This window comes from Danio aesculapii, chromosome 5 (assembly GCF_903798145.1).
Source record: "Danio aesculapii chromosome 5, fDanAes4.1, whole genome shotgun sequence".
In the NCBI taxonomy this organism is placed as follows: Eukaryota; Metazoa; Chordata; class Actinopteri; order Cypriniformes; family Danionidae; genus Danio; species Danio aesculapii.
The window spans coordinates 28,815,493-28,834,573 of record NC_079439.1 but is presented as its reverse complement, the minus strand read 5'-3'; positions in this window follow the sequence as shown (position 1 = coordinate 28,834,573).

The following is a 19,081-nucleotide window of genomic DNA, read 5'->3' as shown; positions in this document are numbered from 1 at the left end:
CGTGTTCAAGTCAGGACTTTTATTAAACGAATGAATTGAGGCAGATCGGACAACGCATGCCTGAGTTATAGCAACCTCCTGCTTCGTGGCGAATCATCAAAGTTTGAGAGCCCGCCATGGACACGCCCTTCGACGAAAACTCTAGATCTTCGCAATTTAACATTGCCAAGATCGCCAGTCCATCAAATGTGCATAGGTGGCACTGTCGAGTCATTTTGCCACACCCACTTCCGAAGTCTATAACAAACGTACATTTTTGCCACTTCTGGGGCGTTTGCAAAGTTTCATGAGTTTGAGCATGTTTAGACCCTCAAAATCACAATTCATTCTAGAGAAGAAGAAGAATAATTCAATTCAATTCAATTTACCTTTATTTGTATAGCGCTTTTACAATGTAGATTGTGTCAAAGCAGCTTCACATAAAAGATCATAGTAAATTGAAACAGTGTAGTTCATTTTTAAAAGTTTAGAGCAAGAGAAACGAAGCAATTCCACTAGGGCATATGTACTATTCCGGTGCTTGGTCCCTTACAAAAACAAAATTAAATAAAGCATATCTTAACGTGCAAAAGTAAATTTACATGACTGGTGTCAAATAACACATTACAAATGCTCAAATTACTGTAATTAAGTAGTTTTTCTCAGGAATTGTAATTTATTAAGTCATTTTGTAAATTTTTAGTGCAGTATCGGTAGTTTTACTCTACTACTTTTCTTCAACCTGCAACTTGATGACCCAGAGAATTTTTAGATGCATGTTACTGATGAGAAGATGGCGGATGTTTACTGTATGATGACCGAAATGACCTTAAACACTCATCCAGCACAATACGTCAACATGACATCAGATTGACGTTGTACCCCAACGTCGTGGGGATGTTGCATTTTGTTTGGAAATGAAAATCAGGTTAACCTTAGAATCCCACATCAGGCTGCCGTCAATGTCCAACCTAAAAATCGACCAAATATCAATGTTTAATGATGTTACAGCTTGACGTCCTGTGGACGTTACCACTATGATGTCTATCAGATGGTGGATTTTGTTTGCCAAACTTGATGAATACATGTCAGTATTCAACGTCAATATGACATTGGACTTGTCACTTTCCAACACAACTTAAAATCAACCAAATATCAACATCATTTGACATCATTATTGGACATCAAAACTAACATTGTCCTTAGACGCTGGCTAGACATTGAATTTTGGTCATCTGACATCACAAGTCATTATGACATCATGTTGTGTGCCTGCTGGGCAATAACCAAATCCACTACAGAATATCAGGCTTACACACATCCACAAATTACATGTAAATGCATCAGCTTTGTACATCGTAATACTCACTACTCACTTCTCTTGAGTACTTTTAAAAGGGCTACTTTTTTACTCATACTTTGAGTAATATTTACAACAGATACTTTTAATCTACTTGCACCACATTTTTAGGCAAGTAATGGTACTTTTACTCAAGTATGATTTTTCAGTACTCTTTCCACCACTGCATGATTTTGCTTTGACAAGGAATAAATGCAGACTTCTAAAAAAGGGGGAGGCATATGACGCAATTCCCATTTTATCTTGATTGTTTTTTTTTATAATTGTCGTGGAGGCCAAAATTGAAACACATTTTTTAATAATTGCACATCCATGGTTACTATTATGTCCATGTCTTACCTGAATCTTGCACAGTAAGCCTGATGGAAAATTGTGATAATGCATTATTTTATTTTAGAGGCGATTCAATTATTGGTGGGGACACTTTAATAATCTGTGGATAGTGGTGGGGATGATTATGATGGTTGATGTTCATCAAAAAAAAAAAAAAAGGAAGAGGTCTCTGCACCCTCGAGCTAATTTGGTTGATGCATCTTAAAACCTCTTAAGGGCCAAGGTGTTTTTTACATGGTTTTTTTTTCTCTTTGCTATTTGGGCCTATTGGAACCTAATAAGAATAAAAATCTAAGTATCATCTTTTGATAGGATGTACTTTTAGAGAAAAATGATGTCCATGTATGTGGACTCATGGTCCGAATTTACATAAAACACTTTTTCCTGATTTTTTTTAATGTATATATGTATAACATATAATTTTTTTTAACTTGCTTTGACTATCAGAGATAGTCACTGTCCATTGCCTTTTTGGACAATTAAAAATAGTGTTTGGGACATTTCATATGCTGCAAAACAGTTGCAGGATGACACCGTGTGTCTGTAACAAAATATAAAACATTCAAAGTATTTTAAATAGCCATAAGAGCTAAAATGTGCTGTCCACATACATGGACACTCAAGCACTAGCCTAGGAGGTTATGTTGGACTTAAAGGAGACGATGTTTAAAATTTTCATGTGTAATTGGGCATAGCAATTAGACATGAGACAATAACCGTTTTCAAGGTTTACCAAGGTTTAGAAAAGTCAAAGTTTGTTTTTAGGACAACAGTATCTTCAGCAGAAAAGTTATCCAAATATGCTGTTTTAAATTGTAAATAAATCTGTTTTTGAAACTAGTGAAGACTGCAGAAGACAATGATTCATTTGAATGATTCAGCCTTACATGTTTACACCAACAAAATATTTTAAATGTTTTCCAAAATAAAATATATTGTGTTCAAAGTGGGAAAAGTTCTAGTTTTTTAACCAGACATTAAAAAAAGAATAAATTTTAGAGCACAATACAGTGAAACTGTGATATTTTTACCCAAGGTTATCATACCCTCAGAATCTTATACCGGGCCCATGCCTAATAGCAATTAAGTTCTTTTTTTGGTAAACCATCATAACATCTCCAGGGCATTTCAGGATAAAGAGACAATATATTCACCATTCTGCACCACAGGCCTTCAGAAAGTCTGCCAGAAAGTAAAAGATGGACTCTCTGACATTCGCAGTGTTCTCTCCAGCCGCCAGCAGGGATGACAGATTGATTTGCGCCGAAGAGAAAAGAGGAAAAAGTGAGGAGCAGTAAAGCAAACATGCTGTTACTTTTCTTTCACAGCTTAAAGCCAAGGAAAGCAGAGAAAATCCCTTTACCTCTGAAAGTCCATTTAGAAGCCTGTCCCGTGATGGTAGTAACATTGCAGCTGATAACCACTCGAGTCTACCAACCTAACATATTTCTTTGGTTTGTATAGTCAGTGATATCATCATTTAACTTCGCAGACATGATCGCCATGCTGTATTCTAGTAAATCAGCTCACATCAGGTGTTGGCAAGTTCTCGGTGTAATGTCTGTTTATGATTACAATACAATGACAGCACGCATTAAACCTTATTATATTTTACACAAACGAGCCAAATTGAGCAGCACTGCACAACAATATGACCGCATTTGATCTTCTAAGCCAGTTGTGATCCTTACCACCAGTTTATTATGATTTTGGAAATTTATTTGTGAACGTGTCTTACAGCAGTGGTTTTAAAAAAAAAATTATAATTTTTTTTACTACAGGGTGACAGACAACATAGATTAAACAATGCTAAAATGCAACATACAAAAATAAACAGGCTAATGTGGGCAGAGTGCTTGATTCTTATTGTTTATAGGGAAAGGTACAACTAGTTCCTGGCAGGTCTGGACCATATGACTGTTCCATTTCACAATGCCAAATGATTTTAGTTATTTCAAAGGCCTTTACAGGTTATAATATCATTCTTTCGAGGATACTTTCTAAATTCTTTCACAATCTCCCATCTTGCACACATTACGGTTTGTTCTGTTTATGCATTTTTGAAAACACTAGCTGTGTTCAAAATCATTCTCATGCATCCTAATTCACTATCCCTCTGCTTTTTAATTTGCTAGCTTGCTTTATATTAATATTTTTCAACTAGCAGTCCATGTAATGTAAATCTGGCATGGGAAGTAGTTGGTTTAAATTTTAAACAATTTACTTATACATTTTAAAATAGATTCATTTATACCCGTTATTTCATTGTCCCAATGCTTGGAATTAATTCGCCTCACAGTGTGTTTGTATTCTTTATCTGCGGAGTGTACATAAATTATACACTTACCTGCCACTTTATTAGGTACACTTTACTTGTACCGGATTGGACCCCTTTTGCCTTCAGAACTGCCTTAATCAATCATGGAAGAGATTTAACAAGGTACTGGAAATATTCCTCTGAGATTTTGGCCCCTATTGACATGATAGCATCACACGGTCGTTGCAAATTTGCCAGCTGGACATCCATGATACAAATCTCCCGTCCACCACATCCCAAAGGTGCTCTCTTGATTGAGATCTGGTGACTGTGGAGGCCATTTGAGTACAGTGAACTCATTGTCATGTTCAAGAAACCAGTCTGAGATTATTCGTGCTTTATGACATGGTGCGTTATCCATGCAAACTGTTGTGCGTGAAAAACCCAGTAGATCAGCAGTTTCTGAAATACTGAGACCAGCCCGTCTGGCACCAACAACCATGCCACGTATAAAGTCACTTAATCTTTTAATTACCTTTCTTTCCCATTTCGATGCTCAGTTTGAACTGCAGCAGATCGTCTTGATCATGTCTACATGCCTAAATGCATTGAGTTGCAGCCATGTGATTGGCTGATTAGAAATTTGTGTTAACGAGCAGTTGGACAGGTGTACCTAATAAAGTGGCTGGTGAGTGTTTATTCATTACTGTGTTGCATTTTAGTGTATTTTATCAACTTTTTAAATTAACTTGACACTTCATATAAATGTTGTGGAAATTACATTTTGACTGTACTTTAAACAAACAAACCAAAAACAAAGGCCCTTTATCCCTTTAAATAAATCATGACTATTGGTTTATCCAAAATAATTATACAGCTTATCTTGATCAATAAAAACAGAACAGAATAAAAAAACCTTTTTGAAAAAACAAAACAAAACATTATATTTTATAATTGCAGATGAAATATGTATACGCTTAAACCTTACTCAGACCTTAAAGGTCACCTATGGTGAAAAATCTACTTTTCAAGCTGTTTGGACAGACATGTGTGTAGGTATAGTGTAAAGACAGTCATATTGGGGTGAAATAAACACACCCAGTCCTTTTTTTTTCAATTTAACAATATAAAAATGGTGGACCAATTGGAGCGGTTTTAAGACCGACCTCAACTTTACGTAGGAGTGCGATCCCCCCGCCCACTGTATTGATTGACAGCTGCATATTAACATGTCCCGGTAGTCACGTGTATAATCATATCAACAAGACAGGACGTGCGCAAAGCAACCGGGAATAAAAGGTCTGTTCAGTTCGCTAGGATCATTAATCATCATCAAATGTGGTCAAGAAGAGTGAGTTACAAGTTTAAAATATTTTAAAACAGTGCATGTGTGAAATGAATTACAGCGATTTACTTCAGCTTTACTGTATCAGCACAGCCGCGTGTCAGAACTATTATAAAAGAAGACGCTTCAATCCCGGTTTGTGGACGTCAAATCAGGTTTATTTTGTACATTAACATAACAGATATCCATACAGCAGTGGAGATTAACCTGTGTCCCATCACATTTGCATGCAAACAAAGTGCAAAGCGAATGTGTGTGTGTGTGTGTGTGTGTATCTATGTGTGTGCGCGTGAACTTTGTAACGACAATGTGTGTGACTCATCGTTGCAACTCCACAACAAATGCATACATAATTGGTAAAATTTTTACTGTAGTATTTCTCAAAACGCTACGTGAGATCTGCTTCCTTTAAATCTGTCTGTTGTCTGACGCAGCCGAGGGAGGAGATTAAGGCACGCAGAAAGGCATGTAGAAACGGTGGGCGGAGAGGACTAGCCTTAAAGGCGCAGTACAACAAAACTGCCACCTGGTGCAAAAATGTATAAAAGAGAAACTTATAAAAGGTATAATAAAAAAATCTGATGGGTGTTTTGAGTTGAAAACTTCACAAACACATTCTAGAGACACAAAAGTCTCTTCTTTGATTTTGATTGGAATATAATTAGGTGCATCTTTTGTAAAGCTGTTTTGGAAAATTGTTTTTGAAAAAAGTGTTATTCAAAAAAAACTTGAATCAAACTGAATCATTCTTGATGTGAACAAACCTTAATCAGGCATTTTATCTCTCTCAAACAGAAGGCAATCATAATCGAAAAGATTTTGCCCCAAATAGGAGCACCGCAAACTGAGCATTTACCAAATCCATGTCAGAACATCTTAATAAAAACGGGGCAGGAGTTTGTGACTGGGAGGTAATGCTGGAGCTCAGAGCCATTTTGACATCCATCTGTTTATAATTACAGGAACCTCATGCCACCAAAGAACACGCTTTTTTTTTCTCCACTGTATTTTACCACTGAAACATATTTTCATCTGTAAATCATATTAATCTGCTTTGCTGTTTTATATCCTTTAGTATAAGTGCTTCAATATTCCCGAGGGATTTTTGTGTGTGCTTAATATGATTTAAAAGGGACAAACTTTAAAATGAGTGGTTATATATATATATATATATATATATGAAAGTGGTTATATATATATATATATATATATATATATATATATATATATGAAAGAAATATAATAGACCCCCACAGTTTGCTTGTCTTCTTTATTCTTTTCAAAAGCCTGCTTTGATTCATTACATGTACATACAGCCCTGCAGGCTGCAACAACATGTAAATAATCATTATGATCTATGAATTAAACAGTATAATTATAAGACTCACAAATCCAAACCGCAATAGCTTTTTTTTCACCCATGGCTCTGGGACCTGGAGCACAAAGAGCGACTAAAGTAGAGTGAATTAGGTCAGCTGATGCATGACATTCACCAGACGCAGAAACATGTGTTGCGGTGGCTCTGTGACTTCATGCATGGGCAAAGACATTTGTCCAACTTGTGGAGCCTCGGGCCTCTCATCTTTCTTTTGCACGCTACTCAACATGATGCTAAACAGGGCTCCTGGGACACCCAGTTTAACATCCACACATATAAACCCTCACATAAACAACATTTCACAGCCACGCTAGTTTAAATGAGCGCCAGACATATCAGCTGTCATTTCAGTTCATTTAATTGTGAATCACGGTTTGCCTGAGACCATTATCAACTCAATTACTGCAAATCTTCCAATGTTAACTACCTCGGTGGCTTTATTCTCTAATCAGCCGTGAAATTAGTGGCTTTAATTATGAAATCATGACCCTTAATGGCCCCTAAAATGGAATGGCTTCTGATTACTTAAGATAAGGCTATTTGTGTGGCACATACTGTATACAGCAGTTGTTTATTGTCCATTGAAGTTCAAGGAACGTAACTAGCATTGTGTTTGTAAAAAAACAAAGGCTTTTTAAGTCAGAGCACCACCTCACTGGTGACCATTTGTAAGCAAAATGGGAATCTGTCCAGCTTGATGCATTTCTTTTTTTCTCACAAAGCAGCTTTAATGTGGTCTCATCAGGAACTCATTGCATTTTAACGAGGAAGGCATGGCATGTTGCATTTAGTTATTCCAACCACTGAATAATCTGTCCTTCCAGAACCTCCACATTTTAGCCACAAGTCTTTCCCCTGTTTACTGCAACATGCTTTGTGTTCTGGCATATGTACAATAGTTTGTGTACAATGCATTGTGTATCCATATATAGACTACTAAAAAACTTTCTCAGTGTTCTAAAAATGTTTTTATAATGTAACAAACAAAGCTTTCTCACATTCTTTGACTGTTCTCATGCTTGATAAACATTCACTGTATGTTAGCATGAAACATCACTTATTTTGTTAGTGAAACATCCTTTAAACTTTACTAAAAGGTCAGATTGACAATATATATTTTAGATAACTCAGTGACTTAAAAAAATTAAAATAAAATAATCGCTCTTGGAAGAAATTACAGAGGGACTTACTTAAAAAGTAAATGTGATAACATGTTTTTATGTTACTTTACATTATTTAAATAAAGCTAATTATGTTTCAGTTATTTTTTTCAATTAAACAAGCTTTGATAAACAATATATAATACTCTCACAGTAAAAATTGGTTAGTTGATTTTGCTTTACATTTAGTCATATAGCAAATGCTTTTGTCCAAAGTGACTTACAGTTGAGGAGGAATTCAGCAATTTAACAAGGACAGTCAACACTCACAAGAAGTGCTAATTAAACAAAGGAACTGTTTGTCCTCAGAGAATTTAGTGCAAGAGTAAGAATTTTTTATTTATTTATTTATTTATTTATTTATTTATTTTTGAGAGAGAGAGAGAGAGAGAGAGAGAGAGAGAGAGAGAGAGAGAGAGAGAGAGAGAGAAATACATCCTAGGAGCTATGTTTTCTGCACTTTTTGTTTTCGCGAATCCACCAGAGGTGGCTGTGTATGCTTTTTGAGATCTCAAATTTCTCTTGCCAGTGCCATCCGCACCTGCTGTACTCGCTTAAATCCACCAGAGGCCGCTGTTGACTGACTGAATTACTGACTGACTGAATTACTAATCCACTGATCCACCCTCCTCCTTCCCTATTCTGTTTTCAAAAGTACCAATTGACCCGCCTACCTACTTCCCTAAACCCAACCGACAGTTTTAAAATGCAATCAGGCCCCTGCCTGATTTTGACCCTGTTTTCAGATTTTACCACATTCTCACCCTGTTATTTGTTTGTTTATTTTTATTTTTGGCTTCTGTTTTTGTCTTACCCGCTTTATGGAACTGTTCTTTGCTGGACCCCATTATCGTGGTCAACTTCTCTCTGCGTCTCAAGTCCGCCGATGTACATGGTGTTCTAACTAGACAAACTGGTAACAGCGGAAAAGCCGTACATACAGTATGAAGGCCACCGGTTAGCTGGTAAGCATGAAAAGTAATGGCGTCATACTGCCTGGTAGTGTTTGTTTTAAAGAACGCAATAAATGTTGGTTAAAGTGTCAGAAAAGAGTGAAAGAGTGTGTTTTCTACAAGTGGTTTGTTAAGCCCACTCAATTGTGTGAGGCACACTCGGAATTGATAATATTCAGAAGTTTGTGTATGGAGAGACATGGGGGAGGAGAGGGGACTTGGTTTTAATAACATTTAGAATAACTCACATTATTATACATTTTTAAACATTGTTGCCTTAAAATAATTAAGTAAATGAACTGTTCATAATAAAAAAAAAAATAAAATAAAAAATAAATAAATAAATATATACTCAAATGGATTAATTTCACAGTACTCATTTGGATTAGTTTTTGAACATAAATGGTTTGTTGCAATCAGATTCCTCAAATGGTTTGAGTTACCTTAAGTAATTTACAATGCGTTTACTCACTTTTTTAAAGTATAGTCAAGTTGTATAGCAGAAAATTTTGGCAGTTTTAAAACCTTGACTTTTGTAAACCACGGTATACCTTGAAAACGGTTATCATCTCATGCCTAATCAGCTTAATACTTTTTTGTATGCTTATTCATTAACAAGGTATAGCTAAAAGTTTCTTGACAACTTCATCAAGACGAACAGACAGAGAGAAATAAAGTTGTAAGGATTAGGGCTTAGAGTGCATCAAAGTTCAAATAAAAGCTTTAGTCTCTAGCGATTTATATCAGTTTCTGATTTACATGTATAGCATATCAGCGTGGTTGTATGATTAATGATCAGTTCAGGTGCTGTTAAGAATGAAGCGGAGGCCAGGAAGAGGGAGGTCACCTGCCTGGTGGCAAAGTTCCTGGAGAAAACAGTTCCTCGCTTAAGCAAACCAGCTGGATGTGACAGGAAAAGGGAGGGCTTTCCAAACCCGCAAGCTTCATGGGAGTGCAGCCTCCACCGGCGCGCAGTAGGTCATCCTGTCGTCTCAACTGACTGTCAAAATAATGTGAGTTTTGGCAGCCCACGGGCAACTTGATGCCATTAAGTGCGGCTCTAATCTGACTTGTCTGGTCAAAAGCGTTCCAATGATCACACTTAATCATGGTCTCTAAATCTATAGGCTACGCGGGAACCTAAAACTGTTAGGATATAAAATGTTTGGCAGCGATTTCATGTCTTTGCTTTCGCCCCCGAGAGCCTATTCCAGAGAGAGCATTTCGAGGCACTGGAAAAGCAATTAAATCAAACATGGGTGAGTGACTACAGGACAAATGCCTCGTCAGCACTTCTCAAGAGAAACTTGTCGGCTTTCTGAGAGGGGGGAAAAATAGTCGTAGGAAAACCCAAACAAAGAATGAGTAAGAAAGAGAGTATGAAGGCATAGACAAGAGGTCAGTTACACGCCACCTTCAAATTTGAGGTCAGACACAGAGCTTGACCTCTGACCTCACAGTTCACATCAGCCCATAATTGCCTTTTCGCAGCAATTCTCCTACCATCCATGGCCAAAGACAATGTAACAATTTGTCTTTTCAATTGTCTGTCACTCACTCGAGCCTACAGCCTTTCAGGGGGCGTATATGGTTTCTTTCTCCATTGCTATTTATTTATTTACCTTGAATGGCAAAAGAGGGGGTCGTCTGGACCATGGAAAAATGGGCTCTTTGTCTAAGCTGGTTTCACATCTACCCCCTCCCCTGTTCGCTAGCTCTCCATATTCAAACCTTCTCACTTTATGCCTAAAGCTGTTTAAATGGGCTACACAAGCTCCAGCCTTGGGTCATTTCAAGGTGGATTTCCATTCTCCCAAACTTATCAATAAAGCTTTTATTTTCCTTAAATGCCAACCTGTGACAGAAGAACATGCTGTAATGGTTAGAATTTCAGAACCCTTATTTTCCCCTCAGGGTTATCTAAAACTAATTTTAAAACTACATCATTTGAAACATTATGACACTCCATGTTCGAAATCTGTGACTAATGTTTCATTTAAACCTGCAAATACATTTACTTAGTTTATTGTTTCAATCTAAAGACACTCTGGAGTTAATCAATCTTCAGATGGCTGAATTCATCTCACCGCCCTCTGTCATGAACTACAAAAACATGAAAAGAACAAGCAATAAAAGGTTGATCATTTTTGTTATAGAAGAAAGCCAATAAATCAGAAACCCTGGTAAACATGAACTAAAAATGATCTCAGGTAATGTTTACAAGACAACGTTTTACAGTTAAAGTCAGAATTATTAGCCTCCCCTGGAATTTTTTTTATATATATTTCCCAAATGATGTTTAACAGAGCAAGGACATTTTCACAGTATGTCTGATAATATTTTTTCTTCTGGAGAAAGTTTTTTTTTATTATTTTGGCTAGAATAAAAGCTATTTTTATTTGAAAAAACAAAACATTTTAGGGTCAAAATTATTAGCCCCTTTAAGTATACATATTTTTCAATAGTCTACAGAACAAACTATCATTATACAATAACTTGCCTAATTACCCTAACCTGCGTACTTAACCTAATTAACCTAGTTAAGTCTTTAAATGTCACTTTAAGCTGTATAGAAGTGTCTTGAAAAATATCTAGTCAAATACTATTTACTGTAATCATGGCAAAGATCAAATAAATTAGTTATTAGAAATGAGTTTTTTAACTACTATGTTTACAATTGTGTTAAAACAATCTTCTTTGTTAAACAGAAATTGGGGGAAAAATAAACAGGGGAGCTAAAAATTCAGGGGGGTTAATAATTCTGATTGCAACTGTACATCATTTAAAACATTATGACACTCCATGTTCGTAATTTGTGACTAATCTTTCATTTAAACCTGCAAATACATTTACTTAGTTTGTTGTTTCAATCTAAAGACACTCTGGAGTTAATAAATCTTCAGATGGCTAAATTCATCTCACAGCCCTCTTTGTCATGAACTACAAAAACACGAGAAGAACGAGCAATAAAAGGGTGATCATTTTTGTTATAGAAGAAAGCCAATAAATCATAAACTCTGGTAAACAAAGAACTAAAAAAAATATCTCGGGGAATGTTGACAAGACAAAAAATGTCCAGTTGAAGTCAGAATTATTAGCCCCCCTTTGAATTTTCTTTTCTTTTTTAAATAATTACCAAATTATGTTTAACAGAGCAAGGAAATTTCACAGTGTGTCCGATAATATTTTTTCTTCTGGAGAAAGTCTTATTTGTTTTGTTTCGGCTAGAATAAAAGCAGTTTTAAATGACAGTTTTAACTATTTTAAGGTCAAAATTATTAGCCCCTTTAAGCTATATTTTTTCGATAGTCTACAGAACAAACCATAATTATACAATAACTTGCCTAATTACCCTAACCTGCCTAGTTAACCTAATTAACCTAGTTAAGCCTTAATGTCACTTTAAACTGTATAGAAGTGTCTTGCAAAATTTCTATTCAAATATTATTTACTGTCATCATGGTAAAGATAAAATAAATCAGTTATTAGAGATGAGTTATTAAACTATTATGTTTAGAAATGTGTTGAAAAATAAATCTCTCCGTTAAACAGAAATTGGGGGAAAAAATAAACGGGGGGCTAATAATTCAGGAGGGGCCAATAATTCTGACTTCAACTGTATACTTAAAATCATAGGTGTTTTTCATACATGTATATTTGAAAAAGTACATGTCATGATAGCATTGTCAAAATGACTCCTGTTCACAAATATACATAAAACACTGCTATGCATACCAAGCCAGTAGTTGGCAATGTCACTTCATAGAATTTTTTTAAAAACCACTACAAGCTTGCTCTTAAACAAGTCAACACATTTTTGGGTCTGTTTAAAATCTTCCCTACCTTGTTTACAATCAAAATGGACAACTCATTTCCATAATGTGTGCCAAATCTATAATTTAAACCTGCAAAGAAAGTTCATCTCTTACTCGCCAACCTGATTTCACCAAGTAAGACATATTCCTGGATTAACATCTATGTTGATCCTGGAACAACATTCCAATCAGCCAATCAGAATTAAGGGATACGTTTACAGTTTATGTTAAGTTCAGGCTTACAATTAGGTTTATGCACTTCTACATGATTGTTATCCAACTATTATTCCCCTCTGATTTTGGGAATTTACAGTTATGGTTGGCTAAGCGTCAGGGAATAGGTATGGATTATATTTACGAACAAAAATGATGTTCCAGGATCAAACAAGATGTTAATCCAGGATTGCATCGTACTTGGCAAAATCATGACGTGCATCTCTTGCTACTCATAAACCACAACATTTTGATAATACAAGGGCAATATATAGTCAGTCAAACACAAACCCTTGTGATTAACAAGTTAACTCTGCATTTAAAGTTGCAGTATGTAAGTTTGACACCCAGTGGTTGAACTAGGTATTGCACTCCTGGATCAAAACAAATGCAAGCGAAGGTTGCCAGATTGAGGACAGGAGCAAGTGATTTAAACCAAAATAAAAGCAATGGCACCCGATAGAAGGAATTTTTTTCTATATTAAAAGGAGTTTTTGTCCTAACCAACACCTCGAATTGATATATTAGAAATGGCTTTTATTTCTCACAGGTGAAAACTATGACAATGATCACTTAGGTAAACCTCATGTGCTTTATTCAGTGTTAAATGTTAACAATGTGAGTTTAAATGACATTTTACATGACATTTTTTGCCATATACTGAAAGCAGCAGCAGATAGTTCACCCCAGATCTTGAAAACAAAATAAAACGTTTGAAATTGAACTGTACATTTAATAATGTTAAGGAGCATTGTTAATATGCATTAAATAGATTATTAACCTTAACATTTCATGAGAATGGCTGTATTTACATTTCTGTCGTGTTTTATCTGGTGCAAATAGCCAAACTGCAAATCTTGTCACGTTGCATCTCATTTCGGAGTCTGCTACTGTCCACCAGAGGTTGCATTTCAGTCACGGACACATGCTTTCAGAGCATTTCTGAATGAATGAATAAAATACTCGGTTTTCCACCAAGGCAACCCGGGTGCTGACATATAATTGGCTAAACTGGCATTGGGCAGGTTAAAATTACCAAAACAAAGACAGACATTCTGGCACGGAAAACACATTTTCAAAGCAGAATAACGGACTTGTTTTTCAGATAAACAAGAATGTTCACTTGTCATGTTTCTTAAATATCTGCATATGGTATTTGCAAAATTATGCAAACATATGGTATGTTATGGCATTTTTATGCTTTAGAAGAGGCAAAAACTTACATACAGCACCTTTAAATGTTTAAATATATGTTTAAAATTATATGCTTAAAAACTGTTTTTTGTGTGTGTGTAATTTTTCTCTCCTATTTACAATAAAAATGGCTTCATTGGGTCACTTCAAACATTACTCCTTACTCACTATGTGTGCCAAATCTACCCACTTTAATAAATCGTCAGACAGCTGAATTCACCTAAATTGATGCTAGATGAAAGAATTCTAAAAGGCAAAACTATATTTCTTATTACTTCACAAGAAAAATATGCTCGTCACCCAGGGAGCTGAGATGCAATTTGAAAAGTATTTTATTTGATTTTCTTTGCTTGTATCAATATGAGCGCTTTCAAGTGAAAGTAATTAGAAGAGAATGAAAGACAACATGATTGTTTGCTTGCTTAGGAACAGCTTGTTGAGCGTGCTGGTAATTGAAACAAAACGCTTATCAAATTCAGATGGTATTAAAACGGTAGGATAATAAAATGGGGTTGTGAGTCACAGAATGAAGAGGTTTGAGGTTTCTGTCTTATAGTCTGTTCACGCTATTCATCTTCAAATAACAGAAGCGAGAAATGCTATTTTTCAATTTTTTTAGCTCCATTTCCTCCTTATGCTGCCTGTTTAAATATCCTCTGCTTTGTTATTATTCACATCTTACCAACAGGGATCAGATCTTACTGTAAATATAATCAGAGGTTTAAAAGGCCTCGAAAACAAGCAATACATTCCTTACTCTACTTTTCAAAATGATATCAGATAGACTGATGTAGCTTTCCTCACTGAAAAAAATTATATGACCATGCAGTTAGTCCTGACAGCATATGTTTTTAGCTCTTTGTAACTTATTAAACTAAGTTAATCATGTTCTAACTTTATTTTAGAAGTTATTTAAGCATTTTTTTAAGTTAGTTTAACATAATATAAGCTCAATGGACTCATAAGGTTAATTTGATTCATCTTAATTTAAGGTAACCAGGATTTTTTTTTTTTTTTACAGTGCCCCTAACTTCCTATTTAGAGCAGCTGTTAGTTTATATTAGATTCAACACTTTGGTTTTATCTCAATGTCATTATAGTTATAGTTCTACACATCCTCCTAACTACTTATAACTAGTACAATATAAATTAGAACAAAGGATATGTAAATATTCCCTGTAAATATTTCCTAAAAGAATCTTATGTTTAATGAAAAATTAAACATTTTTGGTCTAGACAATGAGCAGACAGAAAATGTATGTTAGTCCTTGTTTGGAGAAGAAATGGCTTTAAGGAATAAAAGGCATTCTAGGGAAATATCTGGCAGAGATACTGTTACAGCAGAGATACAATGATAAACGCACTCTGAGACACAATGTCTCTTTGCTAGATACCTCAATGTTTAAACACAGCATAATCAAAATGAAATGAATAGGATCTTACTGAACATATCTACAACCCAATGCCTTTAACAATCAAATCCAGAGGACAGAAAATATGTTTTGGATTAGGAACGTTTCATATTTATTGGTTCTGGAGAAAGAAAACACTCTTTATTGAGCAGGCAATTTATTTTCAACACCTTCAGCTTGGTTTCTCACGAACTCCAACATTTTGTGAAGAACAAATAATAAAAGGATGATAATGTTATTTTTATGTATGGGAGAGATCTCTTTAAACTTCAAAACCCTGGTTAATAACCATTATTATCAAAGTTAACTTGCATGGCAAACATATTTCCTTTTTTGTTTTTAAAAAACATTTGCATACAGATGACAAATCCGCCAAAACTATTCATGTATTTTTGCGGTGTTCCAAAAATCTGTTGTATCTGTCGTGTAAATGAATGGCCAAGAAGCAGAGTTTTTGGTTGGAAACATTCCACCAGTTGTCTGAGGTTGAGATACACTGATATATTGCATACAAAATATTTACCAGAAACTGTAATTTTCAGTTTTAGGATGAGAAGAGTTTTGAAAAGCTGAAATCTTTGTCAGAAACAGATGTCTGCATTTTGACAGTTCAATATCCATTTTGTGCATACAAACATAAAAAAACTACAACAGTAATGTGTCAGCTGTGTGAAATCTTTGGCCAAGTTTAGTATCAATTTCTCAATTATAATCAAATGGTAATTCAAACTCTAAATCTTCAAGATCAAATCTGCCTCTACATGTATTGCCCACCAGGAATTTTAATTAATAATTTTTTTTTCACCAATGCACAATGCAGAGGTAAGAATAACACCCAATGTAAAGCAGAGTTCCAACTAATGTTTAAGCATAGCAGATATTTAAAACTGTGATAAAACTGAATGCAGCTACCTGTGCTTTAGATGATTTAAAACCACAGTCAAGATCAGAATCAAGAATTTTTGATTGCTTGTTGTTTTATTTGTGCTTCTTTTTGAATCTGGAAATTTGATTATATTCCAGCAGATGAACAGTTATATTATATATCTGCTATATAACAGTGAAAATATAAAGCTGAAAATATTCCATCAATGAAAAGGAAGAATTGTGACAAAATGAGTAAATGACAGATACTTCTGTCAATGGCAAGGAAAGAGATAATATAAAAAATCCACCAGTTAAGGCAACAGCATGGATGCGCACACACACAAACTGATAATCTGTTCTTCTTTCTTTACTACTGTTTAAAATATTCTGCAAAATTTACAGTAAAAGTCCAGGAAAGGTTATTTTATGGTTATTCAACTTATGTATTGAGGAAATTTACTGTTAATGAGGTCAACGATTGTCCAGACAGTCAGATTTGTAGCGCAAACCTAAATTTTAATGCTTTGCGCCACATTGTTTAAATAGCAAATCCATTTGCGCCACTTTGTGGACTCATGGGTGTGCCGGTCTAGAAAAGAGGTGTGTTAAGGCGCATTGTTGGTGCGTTGCTATAGGAACTAAAAAAGACTGCGTCATTGACCAAGTAAAAGCTGGTCTAAAGTCCAGTGCAGAGTGCATTAGTTATGCGCCTTTGAAGGTCCAAAGGCTTAATACACAGAAGATCAATACACAAATAACTTTACATATGAAAAAAAATAATAAATAAAGGATTAAAATGTTACAAAAATTATTATTTACTCTATATAAAAACACTACCTCCATGCCTTCTTCATGTCTGGGGGGCTTTTTCAGTTTATTCATGACAATTTGCATTTGTATAATGTTATTATTATTAGCAGTATTATTATGCGTATTTATATTTGTTGTAATAAAAACAAGTTTAGATTTGTCCATCTGTCGGGTTTTGGAGACGTATGCATCACCATATGGGGCATAAGAATAGGACGTGTGTTTGGATATAACGAGGTTTGGATATAATGAGGTTTTTTAACCTCACTTCATTGTTATTGTTCATTTATTAATTTGCTGGAAATTAGAACTGAATTTAGAAACAGTTTTGAAACAAATCTTTGCGCTTAAAAAACAAAATAAAATTTGTAGGCTAATGGATTTCTTTACTTGAGTGTGTACAACACCGTTTCCTTATACACGAAATTAAAAGGAGTAAAGTAAAGAGTAAAAGTAAAGTAAAGAGGACGAATTGAGGAGGCTCGCTCTTTATCCTCGCAGATGGTCTGTTTAACTGTTTTCTCGATAGTGAAGCATTCAGTTTTTCCACTAACAAAGTCCACCATGTAATTAGCAAATGCGCCATGGCGCAACACAAATGACTCTTAAAGGGAATGTGAGAAGATATTCTGATTGGTTTAATGCATGTTATTCTCAAAACACACCCATAACTCATTAAGAATATAAGCACAACCCTTTTAGACCATGCGGAAAGGCGCAGACTGTATTTTTCTGTCCTTATACTAGCAAAAGTGGATTTGGACACGCCCTTAATGCTTTTGCGCCATGGACTTTGCGCCTAGCCTATTCACTATATTTACTAAGCCTGTTATGCCATTGTTTAACGTATTTTTTATTTGTCTTTGTATAACTCATTTGAATTGAAATTGAAAATATTAAAGTCTACTAAAACTTTAAATAAAACCTTTTTTTCAGGTTTTAACAAGTGCACCATTATTTTTGGTTATTATTTTTGGTTAATTTTATTTTTCATCACATTAATAGCCTAAGGTAATATTCAACATCAACCATTAATACTAAAGAACATTTTTAAGGGTCTGCGTACTGGAAACATCCATCATCTAACTGCATCCATCACTCTTTGACATTTACAAAGCATATATATAATGAGTTTACAATTTGCAGCATTGGTCTCAGCATGTACAGTTTTACAAACAATCAAAGAAGGTGTGCTACTCAGTCTAGCAGTTTACACACACACACACACATAATCACCCAGTGTGGAAGAGAGAATAATGAAACTGTCAGATTTCACAGTAACTGTTTGATTAACGGCTTTTATAGAGATGAGCGCAACATGAAGTAATTCACCTCTGGTTCAAACATGCAACTTAAATTAAATCCACTTGTTGGGTACGACTAGACATGACCCCACAAAGCCAATGAATGTCTTCAGTAACATGCAAACAGTTTTAACTATTGTAGGATCGCTATGTTCTTTACCAAAAGCCATAAAATCGTGTTTAGTAATGCAAATTTGATTTATACCCTAACTTCATGTATATTTTAAAAGTCATGCGTTATTATAAATCACTTCTGACTGTGGTAAGACTTTGACCACAAGTTCATTGTCACAGCTCAAGTTAGAATAACAAGACTTAATGCTACCCTAAAAGTGTGATTGTGAGAAGGAGAGAGCAAAAAAAAAAAGTTAGTGGCTTGAATTGGAATGTAATGACTAAAAAGGAATCAAATGCAACCGAATGATAAAAGAGACTCTAAGCAGGATATTAAACAGCTAATAAACATTAAGAGACATGCTTTGCTTCTATTTAATGCTTACCAGCTTGACAAAACAACAAGGCTTACTAGCGAAAGTGCAATTAATTCGTTTAGAGCACATTTTCTAGTTGTCTTCCATGTGTTGCGAAAAAAAGGCCTCATTAGTTACAAACCAGAGTTTGAGTCTAGCTAAATTTAGGATAGGTTAAGCACATATTATTACTTCCTTTATGTGCGGTTGCTAAGACAGACACAAAAATAT